The sequence below is a fragment of the Furipterus horrens genome, unplaced genomic scaffold (genome assembly GCF_987537825.1).
Source record: "Furipterus horrens unplaced genomic scaffold, mFurHor1.1.pri manual_scaffold_9, whole genome shotgun sequence".
NCBI classification, from domain to species: domain Eukaryota; kingdom Metazoa; phylum Chordata; class Mammalia; order Chiroptera; family Furipteridae; genus Furipterus; species Furipterus horrens.
The window spans coordinates 46326163-46351757 of NW_028327179.1; the positions used below are offsets into that span (position 1 = coordinate 46326163).

Consider the following 25595-nt stretch of genomic DNA (forward strand, 5'->3'; position numbering starts at 1 on the left):
TTATTGATATTACTATCTCTGTCAAATATGCTGAGTCATAAGGCCCAACTAGTTAGGCACCTTAGCCCAGAAATTTTCTAACTATTTAATCTCATAGCCCACATAAACAAATTACTAAAATTCTGTGATACATCATATATTTTGATTCATTCACAGCGGACAGCTGCCCCTGACTAAATAGTCAGATACAGTATGTTTTAAAAATTCTTGTAGCACACAGGTTGAAAATTGCTGCCTTAGGCTATATATTCTGCAGAATTCTCTCTTCCTCAAGGTCTCACTGAAAATGGACACCTTCCATACAACTAACATATAGTTCAGAGCAGTACGCTCAAGTCCAGTGTGTGTTACCTCCAAAATCACAAGAGGCCTATCAAATACTGTGCCTTTATCAAGGGTTTCAGGGACTGAGTGCAAGAATTTTAGTCTTAGAAGGAATGTTGTAGCATGGCACAGACTACTGAATCCCCAAAACTGTTAATTCACTGAAAGGTCACGGCTCCGATTTCCGGTCAGAGCATATGCCTGGGTTATAGGTCTGGTCCCTGGTTGTGGCATGTGCAAGAGGCAATCTATCAATGTTTCTCTCTCTCCCTTCCCCTCTAAGCATGTCCTCAGGTGAGGATTTAAGGAAAATAAATAATTAAAACTGACAATCCCCTGAATTTTCGTGAAGCTTATATTATCATGATGTTACCATCATCTGATGTTATGTTCTTTAATTGTCAAGATGGTCAAGATAGTTGAATTCTCAACTATGACAGAGAGGACACTTAGCATATCCTTGAAGTAGAGAGTAAATGTGAACTTCTGTTCTTACCATATGAATAAAAACCAAATGATCCTTCTTAGTGAAGAGAACTGGAAAAATATATATTTACCTGCAAGATGAATAGTCCTATAACAAGTGTAAAAGCCTGTGTTAATCTACTGTCATTTGACCAAGTGGTAACCCTAATAGCAGCTTCTGTGGCAGATGGTATAATGCAGCAGCTGTGATTGGGACTGCCACTTGGATAAATTTATAGTAACATATATATCTGCCAAGATTCATTAAATTTTTTGCAACATACATATAAGTGAATTTATTGAATATATGGAAACACATGAACCATCATCCCTACGTCCAATAAGTGTTCTATAGTGGTATTAATCTCAGCAGTTCTTTCCATAATATAACATTACTTCAGATTTGCAATTTTTCTCAAGATAGAAGTGTAGTTTTCAGGTCTTCCACTTGGCTCTTGATGCCCTACTCTCTCGGCAGCCATCCGTCTCGAGAGACGATGGTGTAGCTTCTTAAGAGTCTATCTGCACTGCCGAGAATGGCCATGCAGTCTGACTCGGGAGTGACACGGTATCTGTCTCCTCCCGTGTTGAATCGACATCTTGCGATGACGCTGGAGTGTCCTCTCCAGTGAAGCTGAAGCTACAGAGCCTGGGCAGGGTGATATGGAGGATCTGCTGTTGCCCATGCAGCAGATGCCCTACTGACTCATTCCAAAGGCCATATATACAGGTTTTGCCAGCTCCTAAGTATTTCTCTTTCAATAATGCACGTGGGACCAAAGTAGTAACCACAAGTTAGGTCCAAAGATACTTGGATATACTATGAAATGAACTGAAGCCAAACTCCATGAGCTCCCATTTGACCATGGGATCATGGGCATTTCAGGTTCCATGGTATGAGTGTCAGCTCAGGCTTTCTAACAGTCCTAGAAATGTCTGGATTTTCTAATTCCTCAGTGTTGAGTTACCCTGGAAATAGTTCCAGGTTCTTTTGAAGAGTAAGTAAGAGAAAATTTACTGTATAAATTTTATGTGGCATTGCAGGCTTCTTTCTCAAGAGATTCATGCACTTCAATCAATGGGTTATGAATTTGAGAACTGACTTGGAAATTGGGTGAGGAGCCACAATTTCCTATTTTAGCAGCTGATGTGAACACTCTACCTATCATCTTTGTGTTTTCTTTCTCTCCCTTTTTTGCCTATCTATCTCATGTCTAAGAATACCATGACCTATTAATTATTACCACAAGTCCCTGAAGGTAAAGGCAACTTGATGGCAAGCTGGTAATTGTATCTACCTTGCCTCTAATGATTAAGTGTTATGCCTAGCTTCATCTTCATCAATATTAAAGAACCCAGTTTGGTAGCAACAATTGATGCTCTAAACCACAGCTTGTGAATGCAGCCACCACTAACCAAGTTTCTGAGAGATGTTGGTGCCCACTCAGTAGTGCACTTCTTACAGAGTAACTTCTGGGCCCACCACAGATCTTACTTTATGCACTGACAGAATTGATTCACTGGATACTAGATACTGGTAAAAACCTGAGAAGCAAATGTGAGAATAAAGCTTCAATTATTCCACAAGCACTGCAACCTAAGACTGGATATAGAAGAACTTATTCAATAGAAATACACAAATCTCATAATTTGATGATCTGGCAATAATACTAATCTATAACAGGTGATGAATGCTCAAATCTTACATAGTAAATCTATTCTAACATTCCCATCTCCCTGAATCTTCTGACCACTTCTAAAATATCATATAAGTTCCAGATTTTTCTTCATATTTGCTATAGTCAAGCTTCAAAGTGCTATTGTAGTGAAATGTTTTAAGATAGACTTCAATGTTATTGTCAGATCATCAAATTTGTGTGAGTGCTACCATTCAATAAATTCTCCTATATCCAGCCTTATATCCCACCCCCGTGGAATAACTCTGAAGCTCTGCTCTCACATTTGCTTCTCAGGTTTCTATTAATACTTACTATTCAGTGTATCATTTTCTTTGGTACATAAACTATTTCTATTTTATAGGTGAATTGTACTTCCCAAGGCCTATTGTGCTATGGACTAGAAGCAATGAGTAGTGAGTAGAAAACGAGGAAATGAACTATCTTGAAAGGCACCTTTCTCAGTGATGTCATTGCCTAGTCTCCTGTGGTTAGGGGCAGAAGACTTCTTCTACTCCTCTGAATGGTTCAGAGAATTTAGAAGTTAAAGATTTTCAGACCTATTTACCCAAATAACTCTGTTTTGGGTCTCAATGTTCCCTTTCTTTTCTTTAAAGCCACTGACTTTAGCATAGGAACCTCTTGAAGCTATGCATGCTGGGAACATTGAAGCTCCACCACTCTTTGTATTCTGAGGCTGATTCTCAACACGTTCTGCTCTCATAAACAGGAGGTTGAGAGTCTCCTTAAAAACTGCTATTATGCCTCTGGATTTCACATTGTTTCTTTTGTTGACATTAGCTGATCCGAGCTTAGCATTTTATTTTTTTAAGATTTACAATGCCATTAAGAGAAGTTGGCCCACACAATTATTATAATTATTGCTGATCTTATACTTTTAAAACACCACAAAAAATGTCACACATTCCAATGCCTCTCCTTTCATTTGCACTTTATTAAAAAGAAACAAAGGGGAAAGACAATAATCTTGATGCCTCTGTCAGTTAGGAAGTTTTAGCCACCTATCACCACAAGTACTAGAATCCTTTTTTCAATCAGACAGATAAAGCTCTAAAATCCCATCTATATGGTCTACTTTATAAGATTATATAGATTGCTACCTTTTAAAATAACACATTCTCAGAGAATAGAGGTGATTAAATAAAGGAAGTGAGGGAAGAGGGTGGAAAGCCAATACAAGGATAGGTTAACATGCTAGACACTGCTTAGTATGTAGTATGACTGCTTTCTCATCCATGTGGCACTATCTTTTTTTTTTTTTGCACTATTTTTATTGTATCTTTTTCCATTACCATTTATCCTCCTTATAAACACCCTGATGTCATCATGCCATTGTTCATATCCAAGAGTCCTTTTTCTCTTTTGTTCGATCCCTCCACCCCTAACCTCTGCCCCATATCAGTCAGCCTGCTCTTTACCTGTGAGTCTATTTTGTTTGTTTAGTTTGTTCATTAGATTCCACATATGAGTGAAATCATATGATATTTGTCTTTCAGTGACTGGCTTATTTCACTTAGCATAATGTTCTCCATCCATCTATACTATCGCAAAGAATAAAATTGTCTTCTTTTTGATGGCCAGTAGTATTCCATTGTGTAAATGTCTCATAGTTGTTTTATGCACTCATCTACTGATAGACACTTAAGCTTCTTCCAAATCTTGGCTGTTGTAAATGCTGGCCTCGTGAAATGAAATTTGGAATCTTCCCTTATCTTGAATATTTTGGAATAGTTTGAGAAGGAGAGGTATTAGTTTATCTTGGAATGGTTGGTAAAATTTATGAGTGAAGCATTTCTGTCCAGGGCTTTTGTATGTTGGCAATTTTTTTTATTACTCCTTCAACTTCACTAAGCGTAATCAGTTTATTTAGATTATCTGATTCTTCCTGATTTACTTTTGGAAGATGTATGTTTCTAGGAATTTATTCATTTCATCCAGGTTGTCCAGTTTGTTAGCATATAGTTGTTCATAGTAATTTCTTAAAGTCCTTTGTATTTCTTTAATGTCAGTTGTTATTTCTCCTTTTTCATTTCTTATTTTATTTATTTGAGTCCTCTGTCATTTTTTTCTTGATGAATCTGCTTAAAGTTTTGTCAATCTTTATCTTTTCAATGACCAGATCTTGTATTCATTTATCTTTTTTATTATTTTTTGACGTTCTTTTTATTTATGCTATGATCTTTATTATTTCCTTCTTTATACTCTGAGCTTTCTTTGTTGTTCTTTTTCAAGTCCCTTTAAGTGTAAAGTTTGATTGTTTATTTGAGCTCTCTCTTATTTCTAGAGATAGGCCTGTAATGCTATGATTGCTTTCCCTGTTTCTGACAGATTTTGTTTTTTGTTTTGTTTTTTGTTCTTATTTTCATTTGTTTCAAGCTACCTTTTGATTTCTCCATTTCCCCCATTGTTTAATAACATTTCATTTAGCTTCCATGACTTTGTGTAATTTTCGCTTTTTTTCTTGTGATTGATTTCTTGTTTCATGGCATTATGGTCAGAGAAAATGCTTGATATGATTTCAGCCTTCTTAAATTTTTGAGACTTGTTTTCTTTCCTAACATGTGGTCTATCCTGGAAAACATTCATGTGCAGATGAAAAAAAAAAAAAGTATATTCTGCTTCTTTGGGATAAAATGCTCTGAAGATATCAGTTAAACCCACTTGATCTAGTGTGTCATTAAAGGCCACTGTCTTGTTAATTTTCTGTCTGGAAGATCTATCCATTGAAGTTTACCGAGTGTTAAAACCACAAACTATAATTGTATTTCTGTCTATTCCTCCCTTTATGTTCATCAAGATTTGCTTTACACATTTAGGTGCTCCTATGTTAGGTGAGTAAATGTTTAGTAGGGTTATATCCTCTTGTTGGATGTTCTCTTTAGCATTATGTAGTGTTCCTTCCTTGCCTCTTACTGTAGCCTTGGTTTTATAGTCTATTTTGTCAGATGTAAGTACTGCTATCCCAGCTTTTTTTCTTTCCATTTGCATGAAATATTCTTTTCCATCCCTTTAATTTTCATCTGTGCATATCTTTCATTCTGAGATGGGTCTCTTGGAAATAGCATATATCTGGGTCTTGTTTTCTTATCTATTCAACTACCCTATGTCTTTTGATTGGAGCATTTAAGCCAGTTACATTTAAAATGATTATTGATACATATGTAATTTTGTCATTTCATTTTTAACTATTTTCCTCTGTTTCTTCCTCCTCCTCTCCTTCTCCTCCTCCTCCTCCTCTCCTTCTCCTTCTCCTTCTCCTCCTTCTCCTTCTTCCTCTTCTTCTTTCTTCTTCCAAGCACTTTAATATTTGTTGCAATGCGGTCAGTGGTAATAAACTCCTTTAGCTATTTCTTGTCTGGGAAACTTTATTTCTCCTTCTAAATGATAGCCTTGCTGGGTGAAGAGCCTTGTTTGTAGTTCCTTGCCTTTCATCACCTTTAATATTTCATCCCATCTGGCTGAAATGTTCTTGTTGAGAAATCAGATAACAGCATAATGGGAGCTCCCTTGAAGGTAATAACTGCTTTTCCCTTGTGGTTTTTAAGATTCTCTCCTTGTCTTTAACTTTTGTTATTTTAATTATGATACATCTTGGGGTGAGCCTCTTTGGGTCCAACTTGTTAGGGACTCTCTGCACTTCCTGGACTTGTGCATATTTTCCTTCACCAGGTTAGGGACGTTTTTGGTCATTATTTCTTCAAATAGGCTCTCGATCTCTCGCTCACTCTCTTCTTCTGGTATCCCCGTGGTGTGAATGTTGCTATGCTTCTTGTAGTTCTAAAGGTCCCTTAAACTTTCCTCATTTTTAAAATTCATTTATCTTTTTGCTGCTCTGCTTGTGTGTTTTTCTACCTTGTCTTCCAAATTTTTGATTTGACTCCTTGTTTGATCTAACCTATTGTTTATTTCTTTATTTATAATTTATTTCAGGTATTGCATTATTTATATCTGGCTGATCCTTTTTTATGGCTGCTATATCTTTTTTCATGCTGTTGAGTATCCATATAATCATTACATCAAACTCTATATCTGAGCAATTGCTTGCTTCCATTTCATTTAGATCTTCTTCTGGAGTATTCTCTTGTTTTTCACTTGGGACCTGTCTCTGTCTTCCCATTTTGGCTGCCACTTTGTTTGTGTCAATGTACTGGATATATCTGCAAAGACTCTGGTCAGACCTATGTCATATACTGCCTATGACTGGCCTTGGGCAACCTATTTGAAGCTATCAGCCATCCACATCCTGTGTCTCTCTCTGATGGGCCTAGATATGTGCAGAAAAAAGCAAGCTGCACACCCAGGCCAGCTTTTACTTACACTGGGCCTGGGAGAGGGTCAGCTAAAGTCTCAAAGCTCTTGGAAATCCACCTTTGCCTGCAGGGTTTCTGTTAGGTCTAATCAATGAAAGAGCCTTCAGCTGTACTCCTCCTCCTTAGGGCTTAGTCTCCATAGTATAGGGCAAGAAAGATTCCTGTGGATGGGAATGATATTGCATGGAGGGGAGCATTCTGCCTGAGAAAGATGGTTTCTGCAGTATGGGGAGTAACTGAGCCCAGGGAACCAGGCAGCTCCCTCTTTAGCTCTTACTCTATAGCCACTAACCCCAGACTCCCCTCACTTGGCTCTAGTCCACTCTGTCCTCCCTCTGCATGAACTCAGTTTAAGTGGCTGCAAACAAATTTTTTTGTGTGTTGGCCCTTTAAGAGGCTCTCTGTGTTGCTAGCTGTCTCTCCCTGGTAGATAGAAGCACCATTGCTTTTCACAGCTGGATGTTATTTGGGTTCCTTTCCTGGTTCTGGTGCTCTAGTCTGGGAAGCCCAGCTGGGGATTTATTTAGACACCGTACTTCTCAGGGGGGACCACCCCAGCCACAAAATATACCTTCAGAACTTTAGCTGCTATCTATGGGAGCTCAGCCAGCCAGCCTTCTGGTGCCTCCACATTCTCTATCAGTCTTGATGGGGTGACATGGTTTCTTCCATAAGCCCTTGATTATAAGGTTTCTCTCCAGCTAGTGTTCAGTTGGTTGTTCAGGATTTTTCTATAATTTAGTTGTAATTCCAGTTTGGTCCTAGGAAGAAGTTAGTGTAATTTCCTCCCACCTTGGATCCTCCATGTGGCACCATCTTTCAAGAGTCCACATGAATGAATGACTATTAGGGTCTTTAATCCAGCAAAGGAAGAATAAAGAATTTTTTCATTCTCTCATGTCTCTCATTGACCAAAGTTACACTTCATGGAAAATCAATTCTCTTCACATCTAGGTTGCTCATGGATGAGGGCCCAAGAAGACATATTGTATCTCATACCTCAATATCAATATAATAGCATAGGACAGGAACAAAGGGTACATACATAGCATAGACATGAGGCAAGGTATGTGTCCTTCCCTGAAGAAGTTAATTTGTCTCCATGCAAAGCAGTAGCTGATCTAAACAAGTGGACAAATATCGGGAGATAGATGAAACTCAAAGATACAATGTGGTACTTGCATATTTGAACTTGTTGTTTAATTTTTATTTGAATTTGTTTATAATAAGTTCTGGTGTTTTTGCCTGTTGATATCTAAACATCTAAACTCTATATGTTTACTATAACTGAATTCACAATAACTGGTAATTTACTGTGTCCTTTCTGCTATTTTACTTAGTATTTTAGTCATTTGCAATGTGCACTATACCTTGTTTGTTATTTTATTCAATAACGATTTTAAATGGAGCATTTTAGTATTTTGCTCTGAGATTACTTTATATTCTTTAGTGAAGGTCTTGATTATATAATTTTTTAGCTTCAAGTTTAATAAAGAAGTGTAATTTTTAAGCTCCCTCTTATGTAAGACAAGAATTTTAATGCGCTTTTACTGGCCTATTACCATACTTACAGATCTATGTTAATTTAATATGGGTTGTAAATTATAACTTAGTGGTATATATTATTATTATTGTTTAATTATTTTTCCAATTACATACCTTCCTTTTCAAATGATTTATATTAACTTGTATCAAATTATATTAATATATGTACAGAAATTGATTAGGTTCACAATAAGGATGTTGCTAGTGGAAATAGGGTTCTTCCAGAGTCACAAAAATAGCATTTCAGGGATCCACACATAGAAGGATGAGGTGTGGTGGCAAGATTTATTGGAAAAGAAATAAAGGACTGCTCCCAGCTACCTGGTGACTCATCCATGACCAGATGGCTTAACTCCACCTCTCTGTGCAAGAAATCCTGGGCCTGGTGAGCAAAAGAGCCCACCAGGAGGGTCAGGATCCAGAACTACAACGCCATCACCCTGAGCTCTGGTAGTCCAGCATAGTCCTTGTTCCCCTCTGTGCTCCAGCTGGCACTGCACTACTGTACCCAGACCCATGCATGGACCCATGCTTGGACCCATATGACTGGTTGCTAGAGAGAGAGAGCATGCATGAATGAATGGGAAAACGTACAGGGCATCAAGCCTTTATTAAGCTTTGATTATATTACCTTGGGTTTGGAAAGAAACTAATGAACCTCTTTTCTGGCTCTTTGTGGGCTTCAGCTGGGCCTCCCCCCTAACCAATCCCTTCTCTGGATCTTCAAGGGTTTTGTGTCCCTTATCCAAACAAATGCTTTCCCCAGATTTTCCCAGGCTAGACTCTTCCCTTTTATGTTGTCATTTTGGCTCCTACTGCGCAGGCGTCAAAGTATCACCTCATCATCTGGCTTCTACTGTGCATGCACTTAGCAAATGGGATTTCTCCTGCTGTTTTATGCCCCCCCCCCCCCCGGCTCCTGGCCACTAATAATCCTGCTACCTGGCTGCTTGAACCGATTCTTCCTGCCCTCTTGAGGAGTACTCTAGGATTAAGTGGTTCCCTGGGGAGCCTGAATCAGGCTTAATGACTGACTCAGCACCCTAGTTTATTAGGCTTAATGTCTTATTCCATTTGCTTCCTTCCTTTATTAATAACTAGACAGCTACTTACACTAACAAAGGCCCTGGCTGGTTTAGCTCAGTGGATTGAGCGTCGGCCTGCGAGCTAAGTGTCGCTGGTTCGATCTTCCAGTCAGGGTACATCAGAGAAGGAAAACTCTGACTCCAAAAAACCTCCGCTGCCTTGCGGCATACCTCTTCAGGGGAAAGGCTAAGGGAGTAAACCCCGACAGAAAATCCGGAGCCGGAGTCCCTAAGGCGGTTTGACGTTGTAGTCAACACCGGCAACTCCTGCGGCGCACCTGAAGCCAAGCTGTATTGACTCCGTCTTTCCCTTGGACCCTTCAGCTGCGAAGAGAGGGGGGGTCTGCTGCATGGGCAACAGCAGACCCTCCATATCACCCTGCCCAGGCTCTGTAGCTTCAGCGTCATCGCAAGATGTCGATTCAACACGGGAGGAGACAGATACGATGTCACTCCCGAGTCGGACTGCACGGCCATTCTCGGCGGTGCAGATAGACTCTTAAGAAGCTACACCATCGTCTCTCGAGACGGACGGCTGCCGACGACGACTTACACTAACAAGAACATTTATTTTTTATTTTTTTACTTATTACTTTTAATTTTAATTTCTGACCCCCTGAATTATGTGTTTAAGTAAACTTTTCAGAAGTTCTATGCCATAATTTATAAATACTTAAATGTCAGAAAATAATAATTCAATTGTCATCTACTCCCAGGACTGCCACTTCACAGAAAAGTAAAACAAGAAACAAAAATAGTTAAACACTTTTCCATTATCTTTTAGTATTTGATATTGCAAATGTTTAAATTTAAATCCAGTCTGGAATTTGCTTTAGATTTATTTTATTTATTTGGTCTCTACATATTTTGGGGCCTGGATTTTAATAAAACAATTTCTTTATCCTTAACTTCCATTTATCAGGATATCTGTTACTGTTTTAAATTAATTATTTACTTCAGTTTTAGATATTTTAAAAATAATTCATTCTCCTTCTTAGAGTAAAATTGTATCAAGAAGTGCTTTAGAGTAATTCTCCCCTTTTTCATATGCTGAAGAATTTCTTGCATCTCTTTTCTTTATTCAGGGTAGGTGTTGTTTATTTGTTTGTGTGTTGTTCTAGGTACTCATCCTTGACTAAGGATTGCTCAGCCATATTCAGTTGATCTTATTTAGTCTCTTACAAGGGCACATAGATTCCTATAGATGTCTCTCACTGCCTTCTTCATTGATGATAGAAGCCTCTTTATATTCTTAAGATGGAAGGCAAATTAATGTGCATAGTTTCTAGAGTAATTTCCAGCTTTTAGCAAGCTTGACTGCAGTGACTTGGGATCATACTCTATTGCATAAGTACCTGTCTTTTAGGATGAGAATTTATTCCTGGATTATTACAGCTGTCTTCCCTTAATTTTTTTTCTCTTAAAGTAATATATAAAAATCCTATATCCTCTAAACATTGCTCATAAGTACTGTCGTTACTTATGGTTAACCCCACATGGCAACTTTTCATGTTCCATTTTTCCCCCTAACCTCCCCCCCACCCAAGCTTTATTTAGGTCTTATTAACAAATAAAATTGTACATATTTAAGGTGTTCAAATACATTGATTTTTGATATACATATGCATTGCAAACAAAACAAATGATCATTTTCATAATCTCACATAACCATTTAAAAATTATTTTGTGTGTGTATGTGTGTGTTTGTGTGGTGAGAACTGTGAGTCCGGTATCACCAGGAAAATCAGGAGAAGGCAGAGAGCTTATAGCAAAGCAATTGATTTATTGGGGGACTCTCCAGCCAGAGGGGATACTAGCCAGATCAGGACCAATGTCTACCTGAAAGGGACTCGGTTACTAGTTTTTAAAGCAACAAAACACAGTAGCGGGACGTGTATGTTGTATAAGTTTCCATTGGTTACTTTCTATATTTTAGTGAGTTGTGGTTCCCTTATTGGCTAGGGTGTTTCACCAACCACATCACCCCCTGCTCTGTATTCTATCTGCTCCTGGAATGTGTTTTTTCTGTTCTCAGTGTTCCGTAACCACTTTTCTTCTTTGTTCTTGTGCTCATTCTGTTCTATCACCTGCTGTTTTTCTGTTCTGGGTTATTCATTCTGTTACCTATCAAGAACACTTATGATTTATGCTCTTAGCAAGTTTTCATGCAGGTTTGATTTCTGGCTAGGCAAAACTTTTAGTTTCTTCTTTGCCTTCCAACCTGTTAGTGCAACCCCATCCCTAGTCCCTCTTCATACATATTGCTTTACTGGGAACTGAATTTTCTGACCATTGGGGGTTATAGGGTAGTAAGTCTAAGGAGACAGTGTCCTTTGTTACCACTAAAAGTGAATTATTTTTTTCAGTAAAGAGATGGCCATTCAAATTGGAAAAATCCTGGCATCTCTGCACTAGGGATGGGTAGTGGATGTGAATTATAGCCTCACTCAACCTTCCTCCTCTTAGGTACTGCTCACATTTGAAGGGCAAAGTATGTGAGGACCTCCAATTGTTTCTCAGTCTAACCAATGTCTATGTAGTTCCAGAAAACATCTCAGACTCTGAGAAACAGTTGTTTCCCTTCATTTCAAGCATTGTTTTGACTCAGTAACTTCTCCTCTTCCACCACATTAAGAGGAAGTAGAGAGACCTTATTTCAGGGATGGCTCATGCGGTGTTTGAAGTAACCATTTTTATTCTCAGAGCAAACAGCATCTTCACCAATAATGACTTTGCCCAAGGAAATGTAACTTTAGGACTTAACTAAGAATTGAAATGGTTATATTACTTTTTTCTTCCTAAAGATCTCTCCATATTAATTTAAAATATTGTGACTTATAATAAGAAAAAATTTATTTAGTCCTTGTTCCTGGCTCCTGACTCAAAACTCCCAAAACCCCTGGAATTTCCTGAGCCATAAGAGCAATGAGAGCATCTTTGTTAAAATATTTAGTCCCTTGTCCTCAGTTCCAAAAATTACTTCAAAGTCAAGAAGTGAAATGGGGGCATTGTTATTCATAACAAGCTCCTTTCTACCACTACTAGGTTTATGTTAATGAAGTGACTTTCAGAAAACACCCAAAGGTAAGGGCTGGCTACCAGGGAAGTCATTTAGTGCCCTTCCCAGCCTCTGGGGAGGAGTGAGGGGCTAGAGATTAAATCAATCACCAATAGTCAAGGATTTAATCCATCATTGTCCAATGTAATGTGCCTGTGGAAGGAAGCCTCCATAAAACCAAAAGTCCAGCTCAGAGAGCTTCTAGATTGGTGAACACAGGGAGACTTGTAGAGAGTGGCATAACTGAAGAGGGCATGGAAGCTCTGTGCCCTTTCCCTATACATTGCTTTATGCACCTCTTACAACTGGGTATTCCTGTATTATATCCTTTTATAATAAATTGATAATCTAGTAAGTAAACTAACTTCCTGAGTTCTGTGAGCCATTCTAGCAAATTAATTGAATGTGAGGAGTGGGCTACTGGAACATTCAATCCACTGTCCATTTGTCAGAAGTACAGGTAACAAATTGGACTTGTGCATGCAATCTGAGGGTGCAGTGAGCAGTCTAGTGCAACTGAGCCCTTAACCTGTAGAATCTGATGCTATCTCTAGGTAGATGGAAGTGGAACTGAGTTATAATGTAGAAAAACCAGCTGGTGACCATGAATTGTCTGTTGGTGTGGAAAACCCCTACCACCACCCACATTGGAATTGTATGCAGAATCCTTTATAAAATACTCAGAGTGCCTAAGTGGCAGCTAGAGCAGAAGTCCTAGTGTCAGAAAGTAAGATGTAGCTTAGCTCCACAAGGAAATGTCTCTTTGGTATGATATTTTACCGTCAGATAAAATAAATGGAGGGAGATTCACAGCAATAAATGCCTATATTAATAAACAAAAAACATCTCAAACAAGCTAACTTTGCACCATAAGGAACTAGAAAAATAAAAACAAATTAAGCTCAAAGTTAGAAAAAAATGAAATAGAAATGAAAAAGGCAATAGAAGAGATCAGTGAAATTTATAAGCTTATTTTTTTAAAGACAAAATAGACAAACCTTTACATAGATTAACCAAGGAAAAAAAAGAGAGGACTAAAGTAAATAATATTAGAAATGAAAGAGAAGGGATTACAATTGATACCACAGAAATACAAAATATCATGATGCTATGAACAACTATATGTCAACACACTGGATGAGATATAAAAGAATGGCTAAGTTTCTAAAAAACAAACTAAGAATTAATCACGAAGAAACAGAACATCCAAACAGACCAAGTTTTAAGGAAATTGATTCAGTAATCAAAAAGCTCCCAACAAACAAAAGTCCAGGACAAGATGACTTCACTGGTGAAGTTCTGCCAAACACTTAAAGAAGATACCAATCCCTTTCCAACATTTCCAATAAACAGAAGAGGAGGGAACACTCGCAAATTCATTTTATGAGGCTAGCTTAACCCAGATACCAAAATCAGACAAGGACACTACAAGTAAAAAAAAAAACATTACAGACCAATATTCCTGATGAGCACAAATGCAAAAATCTTCAATAAAATATGAGCAAACTGACTCGAACAATACATTTAAAGGATCATACACCATGATCAAGCAGAATTTATTCCAGGGAGGCAAAGATGGTTCAGCATCTGCTAATCAATCATTGTGATATACCACATTAACAAAATGCAGGATTAAAATCATATGATCATCTCAGTAGATGCATAAAAAGCATTTGACAAAATTCAACATCCATTTATGGTAAGAATTCTCAAGAAAGTGGGTAAACAGATAAAGTAAATGGGTCAGAATTCACACACACACACACACACACACACACATGCACACACACACAGAGCAAACCTCCAATGTTGGCAAAATCAAAATAAATAAATAATTAAGTCATTTTTATTGTGATATCTTAGGATCTATTCCCTAAAGAAGTGGAACTTGGATGGAGAGATTTAAGGAAAGATTTAGAGGTAACTAACATTGAGTGCCCCAGCAAATAAATAATCATTCCTTTAGGCTACTTAATTATATGTGCATACATACACAAATATGCATACACACACACACAATCATATGCATACTAAGAAAGTAATATGTTTCACCTGTATTATTCACAAAATTTTAACATTCAAATGTATTTAATAGTTTGATAACTAAAAGACCATGAAAGATCAATTCAAAACCATAATGAATTAAAGAACTATAATTTTTCTGATATTTGATTGTATTGGGTATCATGAATTTCTTATATTAATACTTAAAAATGAATAGTTTTACCAATTTTATGTATATTGAATGAATTGTGATATATTTAGATACATGAAGTAGAAGCCCATCTTTGTAGCTTAACCTTATAACAGTATTTTATTTCCTCATTTGGCAATAAGTCTGAAGGAAGGGAGTCTAGGCCTCATTCTATCATTTTGCTCCATCGTCCTCACAGTGAAGCTTTTATCTTCATGCTTGTCAAATCACAGAGGCAAGATGGTGGCTCCTCCTTCAGCTGTGCTATAGGCTAGGAAAAGAGAAAGAGACAAAAAGAGATTCTATATTAGACAAACAGAAGTATTGCCAGAAGTCTCTAGCAGATCCATATTTTTATCATATTGTCTACTCTTTTGTTACTTGGTCACTGGTGATTGAAACAGAGTCTGTGAAGGTGACAATTTTATGTGGAATCAAGGCCAATTTAAAGAAAAGGGTTTTATTAGTAAGGAGGTGGTGGAGATTAGGGGTGGGTAGCAGATTAGGGGTGTCTAATGATGCACTGAATTCAGAGTATTATATAACCACAACCAGTATTTTAAAGCAAATTTTCAGAGTAATAATAACTTTATTTTGTTATTCTTTGGGTTTTATTTTTTCACGAATAGCCATTATTAATAATATAAATATGTTTATACTTTATTCTGAATTATATTAGTGAGAATAATATCATTATAGGCCATTAATGGCTTTTGTTTACTACAATATTATATATAATTTAAATGGTGGCTTTTCTGACAACATCTAAATTCTAAATCATAGAACCTAAATTCTGAAAAATGTCAATATCTGTTTCAAATAACATTTCCTTAATGCTCACATAATGATTATAGGATACTACGTCCTAAATGAATTATTTAAGCTAAACATGGAACACTTATTTAAGAAACTCTTCTGTGTTTTATATCTTTGATAGCCTTAACATCTAAAATTCAGTATTTGATAGATTAGTTTTTAAGGTATTAAAATTGTTACCTCTTAAGAAACATTTTTTCTATACTTATATATTTCTTAATTGTATTCTATCTTCCACTAAAATATAAATCTTAGGCTCTATGCATTTCTCAAAACCATTCTTTAATGCTGATTATCAAAATAGACAGAATTTTCAATGACATTTAGGTGGTGGGGGAGGAAGAAAGTAAAGATAGACTATCTGTTCTAATGTTCTGTCTAAATGATACTCAGAGGTAAATACAATTTTGTGAATGCAAATCTAATATTAATTCATATCTAAAATAATATGCTATTACAGATTTACATCTGATTTCAAATCCTCTGTGAATTCAACTAGAATTAATTCTGCCTCATCTTACACATCTTATTGAATACATTTTTTCAAATCTAATTCTGGTCCTGTGGATTTGAGTTGATTTGTGTTTTATAAACAGTCACATGAAAGTATGATAGAGTATGAAATATATCATATGACACATGTGGTTCAGATAAAATATAATTTTATCAATTATAAAAATATGAAAAATATAGCATATAAACACTTTACCTTAATTTGCTTATAGCTAAAGTATTTAGAAAGACTATATAGAAATGAAACAGAGAATAACCAAATAAGAATTTTTTTTAAAAAATCAAGAAAACTGTAGAATGTGCTCCATGATACATGTACATATATAGATGTATATTTTTTGGTATATGACGTATGGATATAAATGATGATATTCTGAAAGGAACAAATTGGTATAATGAAATTATTATGTAACTTTCTTTATTTCTCACAAGATCCCTTGAACTATGCTCTGTTGGGTAATTCTTCTCCTTCCTCTAGATAAAATCTTGGTTGGTTCCCCTTAGCTATCTTAAATAATAAATCCTCCTGGTAATTTTGTCACTCAAACTATTTCACTTCTGAAACTGATAGGTGTTGCTAAAGTAATAATAAAAACTTCAAGCTTCATTCAAAATTAAAGCTTCTGCACTCACCTAATAAGCTATGCAACAGAAGGTAGGCTTGTAGTATAAAGTACAGCTTGGATAGATAGATATTCCTTTATTTTCCCAACTTGTCTTTCTTCCTCTCCTCAATTGCTAAAGCTTGCACTGTTTCTGACCATACCAGTGTTCAAGATGGTAAATGGAGAAGAGGTGAGGACACAGGAAAGCTCCTTCATGTTGGTATTTTGTGAGCTGCCATCATTGCTCTCTGGTTTCCCAAGTGTCATAGCTGACACTTTTTTCCTTGCAGGGGGTTTCAGTTCTTTGCAGGGTTCTTCACACCATTTACTCCTCTCCCCATTCATTGATAGGCATCTCTCACCAGCACCTGACTGGATTTGGGTTTCAGGAGTCCATCTCTCACAGACTATCTCTTTTGGGATCCTATTGCCTTTTAGGCTGCTCTTTTGGATAAAGTCATTTAAAATGACTCCAGGGTAGCTTTCACCCACATGTGTGGTTCACCCTTTCTCCATGTATCATAGGTCCATTTTCAGTTATTATTTAAGTTACTTTTTAAACAAAGATTTCTATGCTGTTGTCACAACTTGTGTTTTTCAATGTATTCAGATCTGTTTTAATCAAATTGAAATTAAATTTAAAGCATCACTGAGTCACAGTTAATTTGAAATTATGAATACAGAACATTAAAACTATGATATGTGGATAACACATTTATTGTTAAAACATTGCATATTGTTAAAATAAGCCAACCCCCTTCTCTTTCAGAAAAAAAAAAAAAAACCCACAAAGAATCAATTGAGCAAGCTATTATTGAGCAGGAGCAGAGCAAAACTTTATGTGATGAATTTAAAAGAGTATGGGGTCCAGAGTCAAACATGTGGGTTTGAGTCCAATCTCCAAAATGTATTAGACACAAGAAGATGACTGAATTTAACAAGGCATGTAATGTCAGTTTCTTTTTCTATAAAATGGGAATAACAGTTCCAGCAATTACATTGTTTAGATGATTAAATAAAAATACAATACATATAGTGTATATTCTTAATAATTGTTAATCTTGCCTTCTAACACTGGTCAAACTGTGTCCTTTTTTCTATTACATCTGTGGCTTCTTCAGGTATTTACTTTCTTTTCTATGATTCTTAAAATAAAAAGTAACATATGAATATATATGTGTAAATATATTTTACATTATTTTTAGGTCACTAAATTATTATAATGCAATAGTGAGCAAGTGTGCATATGATGTAATGTTCATTTTATTATAGTACATAAAACTATCAAACTATATTTTTCTAGATAAAGTGAATGAATAAGTAATAAAGCCTTTACTTCTACTGAATTAATCTTTGCGATTAGTAAACCAAGTAGAGAAGTTCTGGTTTTCAAAGTAATAGGGGAGAGACAGACCATTAAAAACAGTTCTCCATGACATGCTGGGAGAAAACTCTGTAAGAATTTGAATACATACTCATAGGGCTTTTATGGTGCAAATCTTGATTATTTTGAGATTCACACTCCTCATCTTCTTCAAACAAGTTGTCCACCTTGTTAGCCAAATGATGGTCAAGCTACTGCTAAACAAAATGGCTAGTATTGCCTCTGTAGTCATTGTATTTATCCAAAGAGAGCACATTAGTATTGTTCCCAAGTAGATAGCGTCACTACTTCCTTATTTGTTTGTACTCCTCTCATAAATATTCATTCAAGATTATGGGTGTAATGAATGCCTAATATGATTTTGCCATGCAGATAAAAATGTTGGGAAGGATTAGGCAAAGCTTTTGTCTCCAATCTTATTTTTTTTATTCTAACAGATCCAAAACAACACTGTAAGGGTCTACTTATAACATCTAGATGACAGTTCTAGAAAATGTCTCCCTCCAACGTCTAAGATTGTAAAATATGTTAGATTTAACTATTAAATCTATTTGGTGTACTTTGCTCAAGATTAGTATTATTACTTTGTAGGTCCACTTTATGTAGATAACAAATATTTTCCCTTCAAAAACGTTAATGTGTTAATAAGAAGCCAATATTTATTTCTGCTTATGTACTTAATATAATACTATAAATACATTTGAAATATTTCTCTATTTCCTATCTCTGTCCACTCAAAGGGTTCATTAGTAATGGCCCACCAATAGTAATAAACAAGTCGAATCACCATATCTTGGTTTCTAAATATCATTCTTCGCTAAAAGGAACAAAGGTCCTTGTAGAGGAAAGGCAGATTCCAGAGCTGGGGAAGAGAAAGAACAAGAAAAATTTGAAACATTTGTTTTTTTCTTAATATCACAAAGCAAATAAACATTCAAATAATCAAAGGGACATATCAAATAAGTGAACCATCTTGAAGGAGCCCCTGCAGACTAAATATGGGACAATTTGAGCCTTAAAATAGAAAATTTGTAGTAGTAAATTCTAACCCATTAGATTAAATAACAATCTAGGTTTTGCTACTGATTGCTAGGATTAAATATAAAAGCTTGTGTATTTATTTATTAATTTAGTTCATTCAGTAAATTTGTATCATTCAGTTCTACCACCAATGACTTCAAAGAAAACCTTCAGGATAAAATCCTCTCCCCAATTACAGATAAGGCCTAGAGAAAGACCAATACCATATTATTTCACTTATATGTGGAATGTAAAGAAAAAAGTAAACAGAATTGAGGGACATTCATATACACAGAGAACAAACTGATGATTGCTGGAGGGGAGGAGAGGAGGGGTCAGGATGAAGAAGGTAAAAGGACTGGGAAGTTCATATTGGTATTGCAGGATAATTACCAGGATGTAAAGTACAACATATGGAATATAGTCAATAATATTGTAAGGGCTATGTGTGGTTGCAGGTAGGTACTGGAAATATCAAGGGGAATATTTTGTAAAATATATGATTGTCTGGCCACTATGATGTATACCTGAAACTGATACAAAATAATGTTGAATGCAGATTGTAATTGAAAAATAAAATTTAAAGTTTTTTTTTTTAATTCACCAACTAGAAGAGGCCTTTTTATAGCCCCAACTAAAATAGCACCACCCTACCACACCCACCCACTCGTTAACATTCCATTTCTTTTGTTTTTAAATCAATAGAGAGAATAGCCAGTTGTACAAATTTATGTAACATACCCATATCCCCTTGACATTTAATCTCTTTATTCTTATAAACTATATTGAGAAAATCATGGAAATTTCTAAGCAATGTTTGCTATAGTACACACTCTAGGGATTTGTTAGCTGGCAATCTTTCCTCTAACCTGTAATGAATGTATTTTGTTCACCAGTAGCCATATGAGTATGACTAAAGCAGAAAACAACCTTTCAGAGATATTTGCATTCTATTATCCCAAAAGGATAAGTCTCTAAGGCAAAATTATCAAGCAATATGACAAAACGTAGAAAAGCATTTTGGAGAGAGCAGAAAAGATGTTTCTAGCCCTTTAAATCACACCTCATAAGCAAATGTTCCTACTTTTGAGGAGAGACCTATATTTGTCTCTAGAGAAAAGGACTATGAAGTAAATCTCCATTAGTATAGGAAAAACTTAAACTTTCTTTCTTTGGCTTCCTGTTAAATTGAAAGCTTAACCAGGAATGTTTATACCTAAGAATAAAATGACATCCTTTAAAATATTTTCTGGGACTTCCAGTCAAGATGGAGGTGTAGGTAAACACACTTCACCTCTTCATGAAACCACAGAAAGAATTAAAACTAGACCTCAAAATAAATAAGACCCAGAACTGTAAGAAAATCGAGCTGAATGGAAGTCCAACAACTAAGGATTTAAAGAAGCCACATTTATCCAGAAGGGTAGGAGTGGTAGAGATGCGGAAACAGGCAGAAAGGGTGTAGACCCAAGGTGGCACTGAGAGGCAGCAGAGGCAGAGCAGGCAGTCCCACATCCATGTGTGGTGGATAAAAATCAGCAGCAATACCTTGGGAGTGAGCAATCCCAGGCCAGACTGCACACCCTAGTTTCTAGCACCAGGAAGATAAATCCCCATAACTTCTGGATATAAAAACCATTGGGGGTTAGGGAAGCAGAAGAAACTTCCATATTTTCAGGAGACTCTGCTTAAAGGGCCTGCATGGACTTAAAACATATGCAGACCCACCTGCTCTAGAATTCAGCACCAGGGCAACAACTGGAAGGGCATCAGTCACATAGGGCAAGTGCCCGGCACACCTCCAGAAGCCAAGCAGCAGCAATGTCCCCTCTCCAAGTCCTCCCACCACACAGAGTTACAAAACGATTACCTAAGGCTTTGCTTCACACAATCTACAGGTGCCTTTTCTAAAACAAACCACACTAGTAAGACAGGGAGTCAAAGCAACTTTATCTAATACACAGAAACAAACACAGGGAGGATGCCAAATTGAAGAGATAAAGAAATATGGCCCACGTGAAAGAACAGAACAAAACCTCAGAAAAAGAACTAAACAAAATGAAGATTACCAACATATCAGATGCAGAGTTCAAAACTCTGGTGATCAAGATGCTCAAAGAGCTCATTGAGAACAGTAACAAAATAAAAAAGACCAAAGAAGAAATGAAGGTTACAATAAGTAAAATAAAGAATAATCTATAGGTAACCAACAGTGGAGAGGACGAAGCTGGGATTGAAATAAATAATTTGGAACATAAGGAAGAAATAAGCATTCAATCAGACAGCAAGAAGAGAAAATAATTCAAAAAAATGAAGATAGTATAAGAAGCCTCTGGGACATCTCCAAACATAACAACATCTGAATCATAGTGGTGCCAGAAGGAAAGGAGGAAGAACAAGAAATCAAAAAGTTACTTGAAAATATAATGAAAGAAAACTTTCCTAGTTTGGTGAAGGAAAGACATGCACGTCCAGGAAGCACAGAGAGTCCCAAACACGGTGGACCTGAAGAAGACCACAACAAGACACATCATAATTAAAATGCCAAAGGTTGGAGATAAGCAGAGAATCTTAAAAGCAGCAAGAGAAGAGAGTTAGTTACCTACAAAGAAATTCCCATAAGACTATCAGCTGATTTCTCAAAAGAAACTGCAGGCAAGAAGGGACTGGCAAGAGGTATTCAAAGGGATGAAAAGCACAGACTACGAACTAAGACTACTCTATCTAGCAAAGCTATGATTTAGAATGGAAGGGAAGATAAAAGTGCTTCCTAGACAAGATAAAGCTAAAGGATTTCATCATCACCAAGCCATTATTACATGAAATGATAAAGGGACTTATTTTAGAAAAATATCAAAACTATGAACATTAAAATGGCAACAAATTCACAACTATCAACAACTGAATCTAAAATATCAAACTAAGCAAACAACTAGAACAGGAACAGAATCATAGACAAAGAGATCATTTAAAGGATTATCAGGTGGGAGGGGGAAGGGGAAGAGGGAGAATGGGGAAAAAGGTGCAGAGGTTAAGAAGCATAATTGGTAAATACAAAATAGACAGGGCTATGTTAAGAATAATCTCAGAAATGGAGAAGCCAAAGAACTTATATGCACAATCCATGAATATGAGCTAAAAGTGGGATTTCTGGAGGGAATGGGGGTACCAGGGAGAGGGGAGTAAAGGGGGGAAATAGGGACAACTGTAATAGCATAATCAATAAAATATATTTAAAAAATAAAATATTTTCTGGACTTAAAGAGGAAAATGTAGTTATGTTTGTTCTCCTTGAGGTCTGTAAGGTGTTTCAATGAGTCCCTAAAGTCCTGCAGTCACATAATCAAACAGACCAAGTATATAGGAGCCTTTACCTCTTCAACATCTATGGTTCGTAAATAAAGGAATTGTTTCCTTATTTCTAGTTCTCCTATGAAGATACTGTTGACAATAAAATTTTAAATACATCTAAAGTAATAAACATAATTGCATTATATTAAAAAATGTCCTCAAAATTTTTAAATTTTAGTAAGATGACAGTTACTATACTATAAGACTTTAATATATGCAAAATTTTAAATTAAGACTCAAAGCAAAATGAAACTTATTTAAATCTAGACCACATATAACTAGAAATGGCCAATATTATAACCAATACTAACTGTAGGTTAAATATTCATATTTGTCCTTAAATAACATGGCCTAAAATTTATCACACATTTATGTAAAATTTTGAATTGCATCATATTTATTATACTATATTTTATTTAGACAAATTGTATTGTAAACGTATTGAATTTGAATTGCAAATTTACAATATTAAAGTTGTGGTAGTGATATCCATATATTTGATAGTTTCAGGGTCAGTGAATTATTAAAGAAAAGCCTTAGAAGATGTTTTGGAAAAGGATCAGGAGTGATCCTACAAAATTGATATGAGGCAATGGCAGGAGCAGTTGATTGGAAGAACATATATTAATTAATGAGTGCTCATCAGAGGGAAGTAATAAGCCTATTATGTGCATCCTACTTAAGCCAAATGTGGAGAATGTGTTAAAAGAAAATTTGCAAATTGAAGCATCACTTTAAGATACCAAATAGAATGATGGAAGCCTGGTGTCTGAGTATTCATTGAGGACATATAAAAAGCATTGATGGCATTAATGACTAATGATTAAGCTAACATAGTCCCACAAGTCATGCTTTATAACTAAAAATGTGCGTTTTTTATCTGACTTGTTTATAGAGCTAGACTAGCTTCATATTATCAATTCTCTTGATGTCCTAATTTTTGAATAGTTTCTGGAGTAAATCTCTTTGGAAAATCATGGTAGCTTTGCTTTTCACCTATATTCTACTGAATCTTTTAATGTGCACTTTTCTTCAGAGATTATAGACAATGGCTTGTCAAACTTTCTGATTTTTTTATTGCCTTTGGACCTAATTGAGGGAACTTGAAATATTAAAATCCCCTAAAGCAATTAAATGATTTTGAATTATCCCATGACTCATCTTGAACTTCAATTTTCTCTTCAACAAATTTAGTATCCCTTTTTCATGTTTAAAATTATTCTCCTTGATAGATAAAATGTTATACAGTTGTTTTAATTCTTTAATACCTCCAGATGGCAAACTTCTTGCTGTTCTTGAACTCTTAAAATACCTTTTGAAATTTGGGTTTAGTTTACTAGCATCAGTTGATTCTGTATTTAATTTAATAGATACAGTTGACCCTTTCAGTTTCATTGTAGTTATATGTCTTCATTTTTTCTACTACTGTATTTTCCTCCACTCATTCAGCTTCTGTGAGAAATGCAAACATGAAGTCATTTCTGAGATATGACTAGAATGTTATAGTACAAGGCAGGAAGAAATGTGATGAAAAGGATCAGGTAGTATTTCTTAGGAGTTCATCAGATAAGATTACTTTCAGTTAATTATGTATATATATATATAAAAAAAGAAAACTTTACATAAAAGGCTCACTTTAAGCCAGACTTTCAAAGATTCCCTTATCCAAGCAAATGGTTTAGTTTCAATGGATCTATAAATTACATGAAATTATATATAATATTTGGAAGATACATGTATATATACATTTGTGGTAGAGGGAGAAGGGTGGGATAAGATCACTAGCATTTATCATATGCTGAAAGACATCTATAGCACTTAAAATGGTTAAAAGCAAATCATACAACACAGAATAGTGTTTGGATAGGTTTGCAAAATTATTAAAATTAGTATGATTAGAATTACATTCTCATTGCCACCAAATGTTCATCAACAGTTTTTGCTCCTCAGTAATCTGGGATGAGGAAACATGGTGAACTTTGCTTTGAATTTTTTAAAATATGCTTTTCTAAAGACTAGAAAACACATCTGACTATTCCTTACTTTTTCAAAATAGAATATGTTCACTTTCTTTCCATAACTAACTCTACACCTACAAGATTTTTCACTACTGACAAAAATTAAGCCCCTGATGGTTTGTCTCTTTGTTGCTTCTTTTACTTTCTTGTAATAAAAACTGTTGCCATTTTAAGTCAATAACAAAGTGATTTAAAATAATAGGCAGGATTATAATATGGACAGTAGACATCATATTAAAAATACATGTAGAGTGCTCTCTACTTATTTTGAAGTTTATAATAGAAGTTGGTGGAAAACAAGACATACAATAGGAAGAGTTTTAGATAAAAATGATAAGTTAAGATGCACATTTGGAAAACAGAAAGAATAAATAATATCAAAAAATGCAAGTATCTAGAAAGGTAAAAGATAAGTAGTATTTTATATAGGATTTTCTGTAAAGATGAATGCATAAAAAATGGTAAGATGGTTTTAAAGGATTTAGTCACAAACTAGAAAGTGAAAGCAATTGAACACAAATAAAAAGAAGGGGACAGATACAGCTACTTTATGGCATGAACTTGAAGCACCAGAATTTTTGAAGAGTTTAAAATAATCTAGTAAGAAAAGCCTAAGTGTATAAAAGGTATGAGAATATCTTTTTGAGATTAGTAGAATGTGAAGTGATGATAAAAGATTGACAGGCACTGAATAAGTAAAAGTCAAAAAAAAAAAATGAAAGATAAATTCAGATACTGACATTCAAGAAGTATGACTGCATAACACTGAATAAGTACATGTCTAGATCCAAATACAATATTTTTGTTGTATTTTGTGCAATATGTTGAATAAGGTAACAAAAGCATAAAGAGGTCTTGCCCATTATTATTCATCTAAAATATTGCAATGATTTTAAAGTCAAAGGACAAAAAACTTTTTTTCATGTTTTCTTGAGCTGGTCAAATTCTTCCACATGTTGTGAACTCTGTAGTTTAGATGGAGCGATGAATCAAATCAGTTTGCAGTTGTTTTTCCCACCTTGTATATCCTTCATGTCCATGAATTTTACACAAAGAGGTACATTCAAAACTTTCTAGCAACTAAAATGATCTAATACTCTTATAGATTTAAATAGTCAAATTTTGCCTCTTCCCAGATTGTTTGCATAGGGCTAGGCAACTAACTGACAGTGCTGTTTGAGAGTAAGTTCTTGAGTTGCAGAGGTGTTGG

General features: G+C 35.5%; 1 long non-coding RNA gene across 1 annotated transcript; it reads right to left on the reverse strand.

The window, feature by feature from the left end:
• Window positions 1-14771: 14771 nt before the first annotated feature.
• Window positions 14772-17752, reverse strand: LOC150001679 (uncharacterized). Its single transcript, XR_016513054.1, has 2 exons — window positions 17678-17752; window positions 14772-14949 (listed from the first exon to the last, which is right to left on the reverse strand). It is a non-coding gene; the product is annotated as an uncharacterized LOC150001679 (long non-coding RNA).
• Window positions 17753-25595: the final 7843 nt, after the last annotated feature.